Source organism: Lissotriton helveticus, chromosome 9 (assembly GCF_964261635.1).
Source record: "Lissotriton helveticus chromosome 9, aLisHel1.1, whole genome shotgun sequence".
NCBI classification, from domain to species: domain Eukaryota; kingdom Metazoa; phylum Chordata; class Amphibia; order Caudata; family Salamandridae; genus Lissotriton; species Lissotriton helveticus.
In genome coordinates, this window is record NC_136070.1 from 304,835,543 (window position 1) to 304,855,008 (window position 19,466).

The window sequence follows — 19,466 nt, forward strand, 5'->3', positions numbered from 1 at the left end:
TCTCCCAATGTGTAAGTATCATTGCTTTGCTGTCCAGTCCCAAACAGATAAAAAATGAAAATCAGAATGTCCGCCCTAGGGCAAACAGTGTGAGGTACTTTGACCGACGGAGCAATATCAGTCAGGCTGTCTGTCAATGATTACCGCTGAGGAGCCATCGGAAACAGCCAGTAGACACGTAACTGTTTCCCACATTCTAGATATAGGCAGCAGACAATGAGTTTGGCAGACTGGAAACTTTTTTTGGTGTTGTACCATAGCTAGCTACCAAAGTCTAAATTAGTCCCTATGAGTTATGGGGTAATTGACATAATTTCAGGAGGTTCCCTTTATGCCTGTTCTTTGAAATTCTCAAAATTACTTCACGTAAATATTGCACAATTATAGTGTAGGAGTGGGGGAACAAGGCAAGTAACCAGAACATGAGCGGCTGCTGTTCACTTTGTGTTCGTCGCACATTTGTTTAGCACAACATGCGTCCTTAAGTCAATAGTTGATGCAAGAATGCATTTAGCACTTTAATGTGGCACTAAATGAAGGATTTACATTCCGTGTGATTATAAATAATTTACCGAAAAATTGTAGTGATTTACAGGAAAGTAATTAAACAAATTTCACACACTCCTAGTCTTTAGTGCAATAATTTAAAACCAATCCTATACTTGTTTTGCAGTAGGAAGAATCATAGGTTCCTGTGCTGTGCATTAAAACTTAAAAAGGCTTCATTCTTGTTCTTTGTGCACCAGTCTGCTAAGAGGCCACCCTTTATAGTCTATTACGGTTTTATACAATAGTTATTTTTTTCTAAAATTTACATTTTTAATTGGAGGCATATGGCTTCCTCATTTAAGTGGCGATCTGTTTACTTTTTTATGCATTTCATTTCGTGGCATATATCTGCAATAAAAACAAAACAAAAAAACACTATTCCACCATCTCGCCAATACCAGACCGATTGACTGGACACTTTTTGGTTTACAGGATTAAGAACATCCAACCAATATGATTAGAAGGAGTGAACTAAGGATTGTTTTTATTTATCCTGGGAGTGTGTTCATACTAGGAAATCAAGTGTTTTAACACTCAATATATTGAACAGATTGGTGCCACAAGTCTACTGCCATGCTTGCTCATTCCATTTATTTATTTATTTTATTTATTTTGGCAGTTTTGTATAGCGCGAACAAGACCCTTGCGGGTATCAGAGCGCTTTACAGATCAAGTATAGGTAATGGTATAAAACACATATAAATATAGGTACAGTGGCATATATGAATACAGTAAGCCGCCGTCCCCCGCATTCAAAGAGCCACCACAGGAGGAAGGTCCTTCTCCTACCTGGCCGCCAAGACTTGGAACTCCCTCCCGAACCACCTCCGCCGGACCCAGGACCACCTCGCCTTCAGGAAACAGCTCAAGACCTGGCTGTTCGAGCAGTAACAGACCCCCCCTCCCCTAGCGCCTTGAGACCCTCCGGGTGAGTAGTGCGCTATATAAATGCTGTGATTGATTGATTGATTAAGCAATGGGAACAATTAAAGATTAGTACATAGCTACAGTAATGTATAGGACAAGTTCAAGTGAATTTGGCCTTGAGAATTGATTTCACTTCTTTTTTGAAATAGGCCATAGATGGGTTAAGTCTCGTTTCTGGGGGTAGAGCATTCCAAATCCTGGGTGCCATTCCTGAGAAGGTACAATTGTATGTTTTTTGTCTTGGAGAAGCAATGAGGTTTCAGAAGAAGATTGTTAGAGCTCCTGGTAGACCTGTTGCCGCCTGAAAGAACTAGTTTCTCTGCTAGGTATCTCGGGGTTTTGTGATGAAGTGCCTTATGTGTCATACAGGTGATTTTTAACTGGATCCTGGCCTCAAAAGGTAGCCAGTTGAGGGCCTGAAGGTCAGGGGAGATGTGGCAGTTGCGTTTGGTGCCTGTGACGAGTCTAGCGGCTGTATTGATAGAGGCTCTGAGAGGAGCGGTTGTTGATTTGGGTAGACCACAGAGTGCGACACTCCCATAGTCAATTCTGGGAATTACGAGAGATTGGACTGCCTGTTTGAAGTCATTTGTGGGAATGAAGGGTTTCAGTTTTCTTAGTGTGTTAATCTGAAAATTTGCACCCTTTGTTGCAGCGCTGATGTGTTTCAGCATATTTAGTTTTGCATCTAGGGTTATTCCCAGAGATTTAGCGGAATCAATGATGAGGGGTTGACCGTCTAGTGCCGTTAGGTGTTCCATCCACTCGCGGATGATCGTTGATTGGTTGGGAGGTGCGATCAAGAGGAATTCAGTTTTTTGTGTGTTCAGTTTTAAATGGTTCTTGGGTAGCCAGATCTGTGTATCTTTGAGCGTCGAGTTAAGGGACTTGATGTCTTCAAGAGATTTGACCTTAATGTAGAGTTGCGTATCGTCTGCGTACATGTGATATTGGATATTTGCGGAGTTGAGAAGCTCAGTGAGTGGTTCCATAAACAGATTGTAGAGAAGATCCCTGAGGTACTCCTAGAGTGACAGGGGTGGAATTAGATAATGATTGGTTGATCTTGAATCTTTGAGTTCTGTTTTGGAGGAAATAGGTGAACCAGTTTAATACTGTTCCAGATAGCCCCGTTCTATGCTTCAGGAGGTCCAGTAGGTTGTCGTGTTTGACTGTATAGAAGGCTGAGGATAGGTCAAGGAGGATTAGAAGGCAGGCTTTGTTTTGATCCAGTATTTGTAGTGCATCATCAATTATGTGGGTCATGGCTGATTCAGTGCTGTGTCCTGATCGAAAGCCTGATTGAAATTGGTCTAGCAGGTTGAAGCGGTCTATGTGGGTACTCAGCTGCGTGTGGACACACTTTTCAAGTAGTTTGGCAAGGGTTGAGATGTTAGATATTGGGCGATAGTTATTTAAGTCAGTTGGGTCAGCTGAAACTTTCTTAAGGACCAGCTTTGAGGATGTCAGGGATGGATCCTTGCATGAGGGAGGAATTTATGATCCTCGTCCATAGGGGCACTAGCAGTGGCATGAAGTTCTTTAGGTGCGAAGCTGGGAGGGGGTCAGTGAAATGGTTAAAGGGATTCAGAGAACTGAGCATGTTGAGGATAGTTTCTTCGTTGTAGAGGTTGAAGGTGGACCAGGAGGCATTGTTTTTGAGTTCGGGAGTTGTGATGCAGTTGTACGCGGGATCCGCTGTAGTCCGAGAGGAGATTGTGGGAGTAACGGGAAGTGATACTAAATCGTTAAGTAGGTCAGCTTTACATTTTTCAGTCTTTGTTGTGAAAAAGGAGGCAAGATCCTCACATTAGGGGAGTGTATCCGGGTTGGCTTGGGGTGAGTAGTGGACTCCCTTAGACTGAGCTTTGATTATTTCGAAGAGTTTTTTGGGGCGATTCTTGGCATGGCCTAGTTGGGTACGTATGTATTCCGCTTTAGCTCGTCTAATCCTTTTGTAGTAGGCATTTCTGGTGCTCCTTAACAATTTCAGGAGAGCAGTGGAAGGGACGGCTCTCCATTGTCTTTCAATAGCTCTCAATGATCTCCTATCTTCATTTAGTCTACCATCATACCAGGGGTTTGAGTTCTTTGTGTTGACTCTTTTTAGTTGTAGAGGGGCTATATTGTCAAGAACCTTGTTCATCGAATGGAAGTAGTGATTCGTCAAAGCCTGAGCATCGGTTGATCTATCAGGTGGGGGCGCGAGGGTGTGACTAGCTGATGAAAAATCGATCGGATTGATGTTTTCTAGGTTCCTCTTCCAGATTTGTGTTCTCGTAGGTTGGATCGAGAGCAGTTTGACTACTTCCTTGATATGAAAAGTGATAATGTGATGGTCGGACCAATCGCAAGGGAGGATCGATTCCAGTTGGATAGAGTTTGATTTGGAAATTATTAGATCAAGGATTGATCCTTTTTCGTGCGTGGGGCTGTCGCAAATTTGGGTCAGATTGAGGTCGGCTAGGAAAGCTTTGAGGCTATTGACCTCTGGGTCGTCAGGGTCATTCCAGTGGAGGTTAAAGTCCCCCAGGAAGATCTGTGTATTCTGTTGTCCTACGTTCATCGCTAAAATATCCATCAAATGTTCGATGAAGGTGAGGTTGTTGCCATGAAGATGGTAGAAAGAATGTAGTGTGCATATTGGCTTGCTATTACTAGTAATGAGTAGGCAAAGGTATTCACAGGAAGAGAACATTGGGGTGTTAGCGCGGTTCACAGAGATGTTGTTCCTGTGAATACAGGCAATACCACCGCCTGTCTTAATGGGTCTGTCTAGTCTTGTGATGTAGTAGTTCGGGGGAACTAATATGTCTAGAATGGGTGTGGATGACTCAGTTAGCCAGGTTTCTGTTAAAATTATAAGGTCGGGTTCATTGGTTATAATAAGGTTGGCTATGTCGGAGGCATGACGTACAGCCGATCTACAATTTAATAAAATGCATTTTAACTGGGCCTTGGTCGAGGTGGTGTTCTGGTCATGGGAGATGGGTACTCTTGTGAGGTTGCTTTCAACAATACCTCTGGGGGTGTGTCTTGTCAATCTAGACATCATTCAAAGATGGGATGCACTCCTTTTTTTCAAACTTTTCATTATTGACTTGATCATCCTTAAATTTCGCAAAGCGTGCTGACTGGTATCGTGCCCAGCCCCTGGGGCACGTGAAACAATGATACGCAACATTGGGACACTGTGTAGTGCCACCAACCATAGCACTATTGCTACTGCATGTGCAATATATAAACCAATGTTCATCATCTTAAACCTTTTCAATCCATACTTTAATAATTTCCAGTCCTTTTGTTCATTGAACGTTTTCAATCCACATTTAGGGTAATGCCCATTTTCTAAGTTTCAAGTATTCCTGATAGGCCATCCGAACCTTTTCATTCAAGATTATGCACTGAAGCAGATTTCATTAAAATAGCAGTTTATTTGCAAACCCAAATAAACTGCTATTTTAATGAAATCTGCTTCAGTGCATATTCTTGAATGAAGAGGTTCGGATGGCCCATCAGGAATACTTGAAACTTAGAAAATTGGCATTACCATACATGTGGATTGAAAACGTTCAATGAACAAAAGGAATGGAAATTATTAAAGTATGGATTGAAAAGGTTTAAGATGATGAACATTGGTTTATATATCGCAAATGCAGTAGCAATAGTGCTATGGTTGGGGGCACTACACAGTGTCCCAATGTTGCGTATCATTGTCAATCTAGAGGCATTGGGGAGGATGGGTTGGATTGAGGACCATTTCTGAGTAGTCTCTAGGTGAACTGGCTTACCAGGTAGGAATGGAGGTTCGTAGGAGTGAAGTAGGGAAGTAATGTCCTTTGGAGATAGTGTTCTCCTTTCCCTTGATGGCCTGGATGAAGCAATGGGGTAAGGTACTGTTTTCCATTTGGGGGGCTGCTGAGGCGAAGCATTACTTGATGCTTTGCTTATAATGAACTGCTCTGGGGCTAGATGGTGCACAAGTTGAGGCAGTTGTCATCAGTGATCAACAATGTTCATTAAGGGATGCCTTATTATTAATGCATATTCTGATTTTTATATTCTTGTTAATATGCACGTCTCGGGAAACATCTATCCTGCAATATGATGTGTCCCACGGCTCAATGACAGATGCCTCTATTGCTGTTAGATATACCAATGAGGAGTATTTAATTCAATTCAAATATTATCGTTTTAAGATAATAGAAATCCTAACAATATTGCCATGTATTCAAATCTACACAAATAACCCCAAAAATTGTCTTGATATGTAATGCATGATTGCTAATTCTTTCTCAAAAGTAAAATACAAGTACAAGCTCATACCCTGCCAACTTAGGACGAACAAAGCGATACCAAAGGGGATGATGGACGGAGCGTTGGAGCAAATCAAACACTCACCCCAGTCAACTGATCTGGGTTTAATCCATCATAATTCTTTAGCTCACTCCACCACCCCAGTTCAGACATGGCCATATGCAAATCAGTCTGACCCTGTGCCTCATGGGAACTGTCCAGCCCGAACTGCCAAGCCATGTCTTCCCTGGACCAGAAACAAGCATCCTGGGACCGGTCTCTGGCTAATCAGCCATCATCAGCCAGGCTAGCTTGAATCCAGTGGCAAAGTGCGCAAGGGACCCACGTCTGGGCATACCCTGCCCACTTAGGGCGAACAAAGCGATACCAAAGGGGATGATGGACGGAGCGTTTGAGCAAATCAAACACTCACCCCCAGTCAACAGATCTGGGTTTAACCCATCATCATTCTTTAGCTCACTCCACCACCCCAGTTCAGACATGGCCATATGCAAATCAGTCTGACCCTGTGCCTCATGGGAACAGTCCAGCCCGAACTGCCAAGCCATTGTATTATTAACACCTAAACCCATAGTAAAAAGCAAAGATGGGCGCGACACTGCTGGCCTCTCCACCGGATCGCCCCTCAGCATTCTGGGATTAGTAGTGCGGGTAGCACAGGAAACCGGAAAGTTCAAAGTGTATCACCTTGGTTGGTGCAATTCAGCTCTAGAAAGTTCGGTAATTTAGGTGGAGAGGCCAGCAGTGTCGCGCCCATCTTTGCTTTTTACCTAAACCCATAGTATATATATTTATCAAACAGAGATGTTGGCGCTAGGTCTTCATATCAATAAATTGCCACTTTGCTGTTAAAACCTATAAAATCAATTACACTTGTTAACAAATTAGGTTTCAATGGTCCTGATGTTAGAATGTCTTGTAGTAGAAAACCTAATTTAACATTTTTGCTACATAAAAGCAAGAATTTCGTCAATTTACAGTTGATCTGAGGATCAAGTCAATTAAGGGCCTGATTATGACTACAACAGTTCATAGGACTGCCGTAGTCGTGGTGGCAGTCCGGCACCTCCTCACTGGTAGTCCAACCACCGTATTACAAGTGCCGAAAAAGGGACTACCACAGGTCCACTGGAACCATTGGGGATCAGTGATCCTGCAGCGGTGGAGCAGTGGTCAAAGGCCCAAAATTGTGGCAGTGCCGTGTGGCACCGCCGAGCATATTAAGACTTTCCTCAACATGACCCTTTAAATGACAGGGAACTCGCCATGACAATGGTGGTGCTGAGGAAACTAAGGACCCCTTGTTGCTTCTAAGCCGGGTTGTGCATAATGGAGGCACATGGTGTGACCCCCTGTCTGTATGCACTCCTGTTCCTGCACGGCATGGACTGCAGAGTCTATGTTGTGCTGGAATGTGCTTTGGTGCTCTGATGGCGCTGCCTTTCTAGGCTTACATATGAGCCTTAGAAAGGCACCGCCCTGGGACCACCAAAGCAGGACCGCCCGACCTGGATTCCAATCATATTTCGGTAGGCGGTCTGACTACAGGTTTGACTTTGTTTCAGCTGGGCACTGGCATGACGGGTACCCCGCTTCAACACTGACAAACTCTTAATCAGGACCCAAGACCTTTTATTACACCTGTCCTGCAGATTTTGATGCCTCTGTCTTTAGAAATGCTTTTCAACAGTAAAACACATGCATTCTTTAAAAGAGGGCACATACAGACCAAGTAGGTGATGTCCTACTGTACTGCACTGCATACTCTGAATGACTTTGGACATTTGTATTTATATAATGACCCAGAGTGGGCAGTGTACCCAAAATGTGTGACCATCAGTTTTCTCTTAAGGTGCACAGAGTACGTCATGCTTAGATATGCTGATGGTTTCAAGATGTTATACGATTGTAATACCATACTAGCATGCGTGCTGTTGGTTAGTATTTGTTTGTCATTTTAAAGTGAAAGCATTTTTGCTGCTTTGTTTATTGCTTGGCAAAAGGCTGGATAAGGTAAGTTCAAATTCCACAGGTCTGTTGTGTTAGTGATTTCCATTGATGTCTGCAAATATTCACTGTATATGGAGTGAGGATCATTTTCCAATGACTGCCGTAGAGGCCAATTTCAAGCGAACTTGAGCAGGTGAGGCTTTCTGTGGAAGGCCAAACACGCACTTGATAGAGTACTTTTCTTGTGTCCAGATAAATCATTATCATAAGCCTTTCTTCTAAGGAAAAATCAAGAATAGCCCCTTCACTTGCTGCCAGGAAGAATTTATTTTTGAGCAATTGGTCTTGGCAGTAACAAATCTCACATTTGGAAAGATTTATCTGCAAACGATTCTTGTAACTTATTTTGGATAAAATTCGGATATAAAAAACAACTGGATATTATTAGTTTTATTGTTGTCATGGTCAGAGGACTTCCACTGCTAAGAAATATGCTAATGATATTATGTACATGACAAGAGAGTCTCCTTGCTGTTAAAAATATTGTTTTGGTCAGTAAATGGTTAATTTAATGTTGTCACAAAAAACAGCCTGAGATCTTTCCTTTTGTTTCAGAGATCAGTGTGGGCATCTACTGTTATGCAAAAAGTTGAAATGTTCATTAAGAGAGTAAGTGGCTAATTATGACTTAGGCGCAGTTGCACCGGCTCTCCGCCGCCATGGCTGTTCAAAACCCGCGTGAGAACAGCCCGCCATATTACGAGTTGAACCTGTATAAGGAAGGTGGACGGTCTTTTGCCTTTTCCATGGCGGTGCATGGAAAACAGGCACCGCAATGGTAATGACAAAAAAGTTCCAGCATGGCATAGACAGTGATGTCCATGCCGTGCTGGAACTTTGAGGGAATGAAGACAGGGGGGCACATGTTGTGCCTCCCTGAATGTATCTCCATGGCGGGCCCCCTTTGTTTCTGCCCTGCCAGCCTGGCGGTGCAGGAACTCGTAATATGCTCAGCGGGACTGCGCCAATCCCACTGAGCATGTTACATTGTGGCACAGCTCTGTCACCACCACGGAACGACTGCACTCTTGCACAGTCAGTGATCCACTGCCGCTACAATTACATGCAATCGTAATATGGGAGACAGGCCACTGTCACCGCAAGCAGCAGTCTTAAGACCTCTGCACTCATAACCAGAATAACATGCTCTCCATTGCTGTTGGGTCAAGACCTGATTCCACTATGAACTCACCACAGTTGTCAAAGAAAAAGTATCATGAGAGTACAGCAGTCTATCTAGTGTTGTCCTGGGAATGCCTCAATATCACAATATTAATAAAATACTCTATGTAGAAATAAAAGGTGACCGTAATATATTGGTCAGCATGCAGACAAAATATAGAGTCAAAAATATTGAGGTGAGGAAATATTGAGTTTTTAATATTGTGATACGCAAATATTGCGATACGGGAATATTGTTCACAAGAATCTCGATTTTCTAAGCTAAGTAACACAGATGTCAAAAATATCTATGTTGCTAATATCATTTGAAAAAATATCTATGATGTTAATAGCAATGTTAAAAGTATCTATGGGGCCGATTATGATTGAAGACGGACAAAGTCTGCCTGCCATTGTTGCTGCAAAAGGGACCGCCCGCCATAGGTCCGGAGGTCCCGCAATACGAATTATGATGCACCCGCCACACTGGTGGGCGCATCCTGTATGTTTATATTACGGCGGGTGTCAGCACCCGCCACAATGTAAAAATACAAGTTTTGCATGTGTATGTACAACGTGGCAGGCACCGAAGGCATTCTCCACCTGTCTTTTTGCGGCGGGAACTCCGCTGCAAAAGACAGGCATCATAATGCCCACAGCGGTGTCTGCATGGCACTGCCACCATTACCCCATGGTAACTGGTCCCGCAAGGCAGGCGGAAAAGGCCCACCTTGTGGGATAACGGCGCACGGTCTTTCCATCTGCCGAGGTACCTTTCCCATTCCCACCACCATCCTAATTTGGCTGTGGGAATATTCAGGGTGATGGCAAGAAGTCCGCCACCGCCAGGCTGGCGGTACTAACCGCCGGCCCAGCGGTGGCAGACTTGCCGCCATCCTAATGACCCCCTAAGTTGTTAATATCGTTTAGAAAAATATTGTTGGTAATAATATTGTATTTTAAGAATTGTTATGTATTTTAGTACATATTTTAATTGTTTAAGTTATAAATTGTTTGTATAATTAGTGTTAATGTTTATTAATATGGTTTGCACATTTATAGCTGTTTTTAAATGTTATTTAATTGTTTATTGTAATTATTAGCGTCATGGTGGGTCATGAGCTAATAGGTGTACAGGGTGAGAAGCAGATTAATTATAATAATTCATAATTAATATTTAATTGTTATTAATTATTTAATTGCTTAATAATTATGTCAATTGTGTCATTTATTTATTTTTAAGTTTGGTTTTTGGTGCAGCATGTGGGGTTTGTAGGGGTACAGGGTGGTAAGTATAATTAATTATAAAAAATTATAATTAATTATGTAAATAGTCTTATTTATTTAATTCTTTATTTATATTTTTTGTGCAGGTTGTAGGGCTTACAGGGGTAAAAGGTGGTAAAGAAATTGATTATAATTAAATAATAGTTTATGTATAATAATAATTGACTTCATAATTAATTATGTAAATCGTGTAATTAAGATATTTTTTAAGTTACATGGCAGGTGTAAGTTGTTGAGTTTTTAGGGGCAAAAGCTGGGACGTAATTAAATATAATTAATTCATTATTAGTCAATTTTAAAGTTTTGTTTAATTGATAATTAACCATATAAACTGTGCAATAATTATACTTGTTTTGATTTATTTTAAGTGATGATATTGGGTTTTAGGGGTACAGGGTTGGAAGTTAATTAAGAAATAATGTATTCATAATTATTTAATTTCCATTTATTTAATTTAAAATTATGTAAATGAGGGAATTATCATATTTGTTAAGTTATATTTTACGTCTGTTCTGTTAGTTTGTAGAGATATAGAGTGAGACATTATTTAAGTAATAATAAATTCAAAATTATACATGCATCTATTAAAATTGGTGCTATTTATTACATTATATGCTAACTGTTAATTGGGGAGAGAATGTGGCCTAACGGCTAGGGCGGTCGACCTCAGAGTTGGGGAACTGGGTATGAGTCTCGGCAAGGACGATCAATATTCTGTGATTCTGGGCAAATCACTTAATATCCCCGTGCCTAAAAAAAAAAAATGAATATGTCCATCTGTAATGTAACTTGTGCTCATGTAAAGCGCTCTGATACCTTTGGGTCTAGTTAGCGCTATATAAAACTCAACAAAAAAAATTTAAATTTTGTTATGCTTTTTAATTTCAATTTGTTAGTTGTTATGATTGTGAGAATTTTTTATTACATGCATATTATTTGTTTTAATTGATAATTATTTAACATTGTAATAATTATGAAATTGTTTGATTTTTGTTAAAATGTAAACATATACATTTCAAATTTAAATATTTAAATGTTTTTGTTATTTAATAGAGTTGTTAAAATATGTTATTAGTCTGAAGTGAACCACTCTCTCTCTCTCTCTAGTGTTGCACTGACTGGAGTGTGAATAGTAATTTTACCCCTCCTGAGTACAACGCTTTCCCTACTGTTGCACAGACTGGAGTGGAAATAGTACATTTGACCCCTACTGACTCATAAACACTTTCCCTACTGTTCAACAGACTGGAGTAGGAAAAGTCAATTTTACTCCTCTTGAGTCCGACGCATTCCTTACTGTTGCATAGACTGTACTGGGAATAGTGAATTTTACCCCTTCTGAGTCCAACTTCCCCTACTGTTGCACTGACTAGAGTGGGATTAGTAAACTGCACCCCAACTGAGTTTCACGCTTTCTCTATTGTTGTATACATTGGAGGGGGAATAATATATTTATCATTTACAGTGTTTTTGTATTTATTTTTTAATTGTTTAAATATGCATTATTATGTGTTTGTGTATTTAATTTCACATCAAATATAATATATATATATATATATGTAATTGTTTTAGGATATTTTTTGTAAAATATATTTTATATATTGTTTACTTTTATATACAACTAAATTGGAAATATTCTTTTTAATTGCAGTTTATTTGTTGGACTTTTAATTCTCTCTCGATATATATATATATATATATATATATATATATATATATATATATATATATATATATATATATATATATATATATATATAATGTCCCACAACGCCTTCCTTATCAGAAAAACGTACCCGGACACAACAGGATTGCTGGTGCAAAAAGTGAAGTTTAATGGCTGGAAACAACGCGTTTCACCTGCGGGTTTGCTCACTTGAGCATGCCTATAGGTGAAACGCGTTGTTTCCTACCATTAAACTTCACTTTTTGCACCAGCAATCCTTTTGTGTCCGGAAACGTTTTTCTGATAACAAAGGCATTGTGGGATATCATTTTAGGGCTGCCGGTGGCCTCAACCTGGACCGTCCATGAGCTAGCCTGGCATTATCCTCATACCGGAGTTGCTGTTTGATTACATATATATATATATATATATATATTTACAACCAGGGGTGGTGATGGACAGAGTCTCTGAATTAAGCAGAATACTCTCACCCAGTCAAGAGATCAGGGCTAAATCCAACACCGTTTTTTAGCTCATTGCACCATCCCAGTTTCAGAACCTGGCTGTATGCAAATTAGTCTGTCCCTGGCCCAGTGCATCATGGGAACAGGGCAGACCAGACTAAAAAAGCCAATTCTTACACTGGGAAGGAAACAAGCTTCCGGGGACCGGTTTCTGGCATTTCAGCCGTCTTCGGCCCGGCTTGCTTGAATCCTGATGGTGCAATGAGCAAGGGACTCACATCTGAGTATACCCTTCCACGCTTAGGGCGGACAAAAATATTTACAACAAGGGGTGGTGATCGACAGAGTCTCTGAATTAAGCAGAATACTCTCACCCAGTCAAGAGATCAGGGCTAAATCCAACACCGTTTTTTAGCTCATTGCACCATCCCAGTTTCAGAACCTGGCTGTATGCAAATTAGTCTGTCCCTGGCCCAGTGCATCATGGGAACAGGGCAGACCAGACTACAAAAGCCAATTCTTACACTGGGAAGGAAACAAGCTTCCGGGGACCGGTTTCTGGCATTTCAGCCATCTTCGGCCCGGCTTGCTTGAATCCTGATGGTGCAATGAGCAAGGGACTCACATCTGAGTATACCCTTCCACGCTTAGGGCGGCCAAAAATATTTACAACAAGGGGTGGTGATGGACAGAGTCTCTGAATTAAGCAGAATACTCTCACCCAGTCAAGAGATCAGGGCTAAATCCAACACCGTTTTTTAGCTCATTGCACCATCCCAATTTCAGAACCTGGCTGTATGCAAATTAGTCTGTCCTTGGCCCAGTGCATCATGGGAACAGGGCAGACCAGACTACAAAAGCCAATTCTTACACTGGGAAGGAAACAAGCTTCCGGGGACCGGTTTCTGGCATTTCAGCCGTCTTCGGCCCGGCTTGCTTGAATCCTGATGGTGCAATGAGCAAGGGACTCACATCTGAGTATACCCTTCCACGCTTAGGGCGGACAAAAATATTTACAACAAGGGGTGGTGATGGACAGAGTCTCTGAATTAAGCAGAATACTCTCACCCAGTCAAGAGATCAGGGCTAAATCCAACACCGTTTTTTAGCTCATTGCACCATCCCAATTTCAGAACCTGGCTGTATGCAAATTAGTCTGTCCCTGGCCCAGTGCATCATGGGAACAGGGCAGACCAGACTACAAAAGCCAATTCTTACACTGGGAAGGAAACAAGCTTCCGGGGACCGGTTTCTGGCATTTCAGCCGTCTTCGGCCCGGCTTGCTTGAATCCTGATGGTGCAATGAGCAAGGGACTCACATCTGAGTATACCCTTCCACGCTTAGGGCGGACAAAAATATTTACAACAAGGGGTGGTGATGGACAGAGTCTCTGAATTAAGCAGAATACTCTCACCCAGTCAAGAGATCAGGGCTAAATCCAACACCGTTTTTTAGCTCATTGCACCATCCCAGTTTCAGAACCTGGCTGTATGCAAATTAGTCTGTCCCTGGCCCAGTGCATCATGGGAACAGGGCAGACCAGACTAAAAAAGCCAATTCTTACACTGGGAAGGAAACAAGCTTCCGGGGACCGGTTTCTGGCATTTCAGCCGTCTTCGGCCCGGCTTGCTTGAATCCTGATGGTGCAATGAGCAAGGGACTCACATCTGAGTATACCCTTCCACGCTTAGGGCGGACAAAAATATTTACAACAAGGGGTGGTGATGGACAGAGTCTCTGAATTAAGCAGAATACTCTCACCCAGTCAAGAGATCAGGGCTAAATCCAACACCGTTTTTTAGCTCATTGCACCATCCCAGTTTCAGAACCTGGCTGTATGCAAATTAGTCTGTCCCTGGCCCAGTGCATCATGGGAACAGGGCAGACCAGACTACAAAAGCCAATTCTTACACTGGGAAGGAAACAAGCTTCCGGGGACCGGTTTCTGGCATTTCAGCCATCTTCGGCCCGGCTTGCTTGAATCCTGATGGTGCAATGAGCAAGGGACTCACATCTGAGTATACCCTTCCACGCTTAGGGCGGCCAAAAATATTTACAACAAGGGGTGGTGATGGACAGAGTCTCTGAATTAAGCAGAATACTCTCACCCAGTCAAGAGATCAGGGCTAAATCCAACACCGTTTTTTAGCTCATTGCACCATCCCAATTTCAGAACCTGGCTGTATGCAAATTAGTCTGTCCCTGGCCCAGTGCATCATGGGAACAGGGCAGACCAGACTACAAAAGCCAATTCTTACACTGGGAAGGAAACAAGCTTCCGGGGACCGGTTTCTGGCATTTCAGCCGTCTTCGGCCCGGCTTGCTTGAATCCTGATGGTGCAATGAGCAAGGGACTCACATCTGAGTATACCCTTCCACGCTTAGGGCGGACAAAAATATTTACAACAAGGGGTGGTGATGGACAGAGTCTCTGAATTAAGCAGAATACTCTCACCCAGTCAAGAGATCAGGGCTAAATCCAACACCGTTTTTTAGCTCATTGCACCATCCCAGTTTCAGAACCTGGCTGTATGCAAATTAGTCTGTCCCTGGCCCAGTGCATCATGGGAACAGGGCAGACCAGACTAAAAAAGCCAATTCTTACACTGGGAAGGAAACAAGCTTCCGGGGACCGGTTTCTGGCATTTCAGCCGTCTTCGGCCCGGCTTGCTTGAATCCTGATGGTGCAATGAGCCAGGGACTCACATCTGAGTATACCCTTCCACGCTTGGGGCGGACAAAAATATTTACAACAAGGGGTGGTGATGGACAGAGTCTCTGAATTAAGCAGAATACTCTCACCCAGTCAAGAGATCAGGGCTAAATCCAACACCGTTTTTTAGCTCATTGCACCATCCCAGTTTCAGAACCTGGCTGTATGCAAATTAGTCTGTCCCTGGCCCAGTGCATCATGGGAACAGGGCAGACCAGACTACAAAAGCCAATTCTTACACTGGGAAGGAAACAAGCTTCCGGGGACCGGTTTCTGGCATTTCAGCCGTCTTCGGCCCGGCTTGCTTGAATCCTGATGGTGCAATGAGCAAGGGACTCACATCTGAGTATACCCTTCCACGCTTGGGGCGGACAAAAATATTTACAACAAGGGGTGGTGATGGACAGAGTCTCTGAATTAAGCAGAATACTCTCACCCAGTCAAGAGATCAGGGCTAAATCCAACACCGTTTTTTAGCTCATTGCACCATCCCAGTTTCAGAACCTGGCTGTATGCAAATTAGTCTATCCCTGGCCCAGTCCATCATGGGAACAGGGCAGACCAGACTACAAAAGCCAATTCTTACACTGGGAAGGAAACAAGCTTCCGGGGACCGGTTTCTGGCATTTCAGCCGTCTTCGGCCCGGCTTGCTTGAATCCTGATGGTGCAATGAGCAAGGGACTCACATCTGAGTATACCCTTCCACGCTTGGGGCGGACAAAAATATTTACAACAAGGGGTGGTGATGGACAGAGTCTCTGAATTAAGCAGAATACTCTCACCCAGTCAAGAGATCAGGGCTAAATCCAACACCGTTTTTTAGCTCATTGCACCATCCCAGTTTCAGAACCTGGCTGTATGCAAATTAGTCTGTCCCTGGCCCAGTGCATCATGGGAACAGGGCAGACCAGACTACAAAAGCCAATTCTTACACTGGGAAGGAAACAAGCTTCCGGGGACCGGTTTCTGGCATTTCAGCCGTCTTCGGCCCGGCTTGCTTGAATCCTGATGGTGCAATGAGCAAGGGACTCACATCTGAGTATACCCTTCCACGCTTAGGGCGGACAAAAATATTTACAACAAGGGGTGGTGATGGACAGAGTCTCTGAATTAAGCAGAATACTCTCACCCAGTCAAGAGATCAGGGCTAAATCCAACACCGTTTTTTAGCTCATTGCACCATCCCAATTTCAGAACCTGGCTGTATGCAAATTAGTCTGTCCCTGGCCCAGTGCATCATGGGAACAGGGCAGACCAGACTTCAAAAGCCAATTCTTACACTGGGAAGGAAACAAGCTTCCGGGGACCGGTTTCTGGCATTTCAGCCGTCTTCGGCCCGGCTTGCTTGAATCCTGATGGTGCAATGAGCAAGGGACTCACATCTGAGTATACCCTTCCACGCTTAGGGCGGACAAAAATATTTACAACAAGGGCTGGTGATGGACAGAGTCTCTGAATTAAGCAGAATACTCTCACCCAGTCAAGAGATCAGGGCTAAATCCAACACCGTTTTTTAGCTCATTGCACCATCCCAATTTCAGAACCTGGCTGTATGCAAATTAGTCTGTCCCTGGCCCAGTGCATCATGGGAACAGGGCAGACCAGACTAAAAAAGCCAATTCTTACACTGGGAAGGAAACAAGCTTCCGGGGACCGGTTTCTGGCATTTCAGCCGTCTTCGGCCCGGCTTGCTTGAATCCTGATGGTGCAATGAGCAAGGGTAGCTTGTATCCTTTCTGGTGAAGAATTGGCTTGGTAGTTTGGTCTGCCCTGTTCCCATGATGCACTGGGCCAGGGACAGACTAATTTGCATATAGCCAGGTTCTGAGCTGGGATGGGGCAGTAAATAACGGTGATGGATCAAGCCCTGATCTTTGGACTGGGTAGGAGTGGTATGCTTAATTCAGACACTCTGTTCATCACCACCCCCTTTTCTGAATCGTTTTTGGTCACTATAGGTGTGGCAGGGTATACTCAGACATGAGTCCCTTGCTCACTGCTCCATCAGGATTCAAGCAAGCCGGGCCGACGAGGCTGAAATGCCAGAAACCGGTCCCCGGTAGCTTGTATCCTTTCTGGTGAAGAATTGGCTTGGTAGTTTGGTCTGCCCTGTTCCCATGATGCACTGGGCCAGGGACAGACTAATTTGCAAATAGCCAGGTTCTGAGCTGGGATGGGGCAGTGAGCTAAATAACGGTGATGGATCAAGCCCTGATCTTTGGACTGGGTAGGAGTGGTCTGCTTAATTCAGACACTCTGTTCATCACCACCCCCTTTTCTGAATCGTTTTTGGCCACTATAGGTGTGGCAGGGTATACTCAGACATGAGTCCCTTGCTCACTGCTCCATCAGGATTCAAGCAAGCCGGGCCGACGAGGCTGAAATGCCAGAAACCGGTCCCCGGTAGCTTGTATCCTTTCTGGTGAAGAATTGGCTTGGTAGTTTGGTCTGCCCTGTTCCCATGATGCACTGGGCCAGGGACAGACTAATTTGCATATAGCCAGGTTCTGAGCTGGGATGGGGCAGTGAGCTAAATAACGGTGATGGATCAAGCCCTGATCTTTGGACTGGGTAGGAGTGGTCTGCTTAATTCAGACACTCTGTTCATCACCACCCCCTTTTCTGAATCGTTAATGGCCACTATAGGTGTGGCAGGGTATACTCAGACATGAGTCCCTTGCTCACTGCTCCATCAGGATTCAAGCAAGCCGGGCCGACGAGGCTGAAATGCCAGAAACCGGTCCCCGGTAGCTTGTATCCTTTCTGGTGAAGAATTGGCTTGGTAGTTTGGTCTGCCCTGTTCCCATGATGCACTGGGCCAGGGACAGACTAATTTGCATATAGCCAGGTTCTGAGCTGGGATGGGGCAGTGAGCTAAATAACGGTGATGGATCAAGCCCTGATCTTTGGACTGGGTAGGAGTGGTCTGCTTAATTCAGACACTCTGTTCATCACCACCCCCTTTTCTGAATCGTTTTTGGCCACTATAGGTGTGGCAGGGTATACTCAGACATGAGTCCCTTGCTCACTGCTCCATCAGGATTCAAGCAAGCCGGGCCGACGAGGCTGAAATGCCAGAAACCGGTCCCCGGTAGCTTGTATCCTTTCTGGTGAAGAATTGGCTTGGTAGTTTGGTCTGCCCTGTTCCCATGATGCACTGGGCCAGGGACAGACTAATTTGCATATAGCCAGGTTCTGAGCTGGGATGGGGCAGTGAGCTAAATAACGGTGATGGATCAAGCCCTGATCTTTGGACTGGGTAGGAGTGGTCTGCTTAATTCAGACACTCTGTTCATCACCACCCCCTTTTCTGAATCGTTTTTGGCCACTATAGGTGTGGCAGGGTATACTCAGACATGAGTCCCTTGCTCACTGCTCCATCAGGATTCAAGCAAGCCGGGCCAACGAGGCTGAAATGCCAGAAACCGGTCCCCGGTAGCTTGTATCCTTTCTGGTGAAGAATTGGCTTGGTAGTTTGGTCTGCCCTGTTCCCATGATGCACTGGGCCAGGGACAGACTAATTTGCATATAGCCAGGTTCTGAGCTGGGATGGGGCAGTGAGCTAAATAACGGTGATGGATCAAGCCCTGATCTTTGGACTGGGTAGGAGTGGTCTGCTTAATTCAGACACTCTGTTCATCACCACCCCCTTTTCTGAATCGTTTTTGGCCACTATAGGTGTGGCAGGGTATACTCAGACATGAGTCCCTTGCTCACTGCTCCATCAGGATTCAAGCAAGCCGGGCCGACGAGGCTGAAATGCCAGAAACCGGTCCCCGGTAGCTTGTATCCTTTCTGGTGAAGAATTGGCTTGGTAGTTTGGTCTGCCCTGTTCCCATGATGCACTGGGCCAGGGACAGACTAATTTGCATATAGCCAGGTTCTGAGCTGGGATGGGGCAGTGAGCTAAATAACGGTGATGGATCAAGCCCTGATCTTTGGACTGGGTAGGAGTGGTCTGCTTAATTCAGACACTCTGTTCATCACCACCCCCTTTTCTGAATCGTTTTTGGCCACTATAGGTGTGGCAGGGTATACTCAGACATGAGTCCCTTGCTCACTGCTCCATCAGGATTCAACCAAGCCGGGCCGACGAGGCTGAAATGCCAGAAACCGGTCCCCGGTAGCTTGTATCCTTTCTGGTGAAGAATTGGCTTGGTAGTTTGGTCTGCCCTGTTCCCATGATGCACTGGGCCAGGGACAGACTAATTTGCATATAGCCAGGTTCTGAGCTGGGATGGGGCAGGGAGCTAAATAACGGTGATGGATCAAGCCCTGATCTTTGGACTGGGTAGGAGTGGTCTGCTTAATTCAGACACTCTGTTCATCACCACCCTCTTTTCTGAATCGTATATATATATATATATATA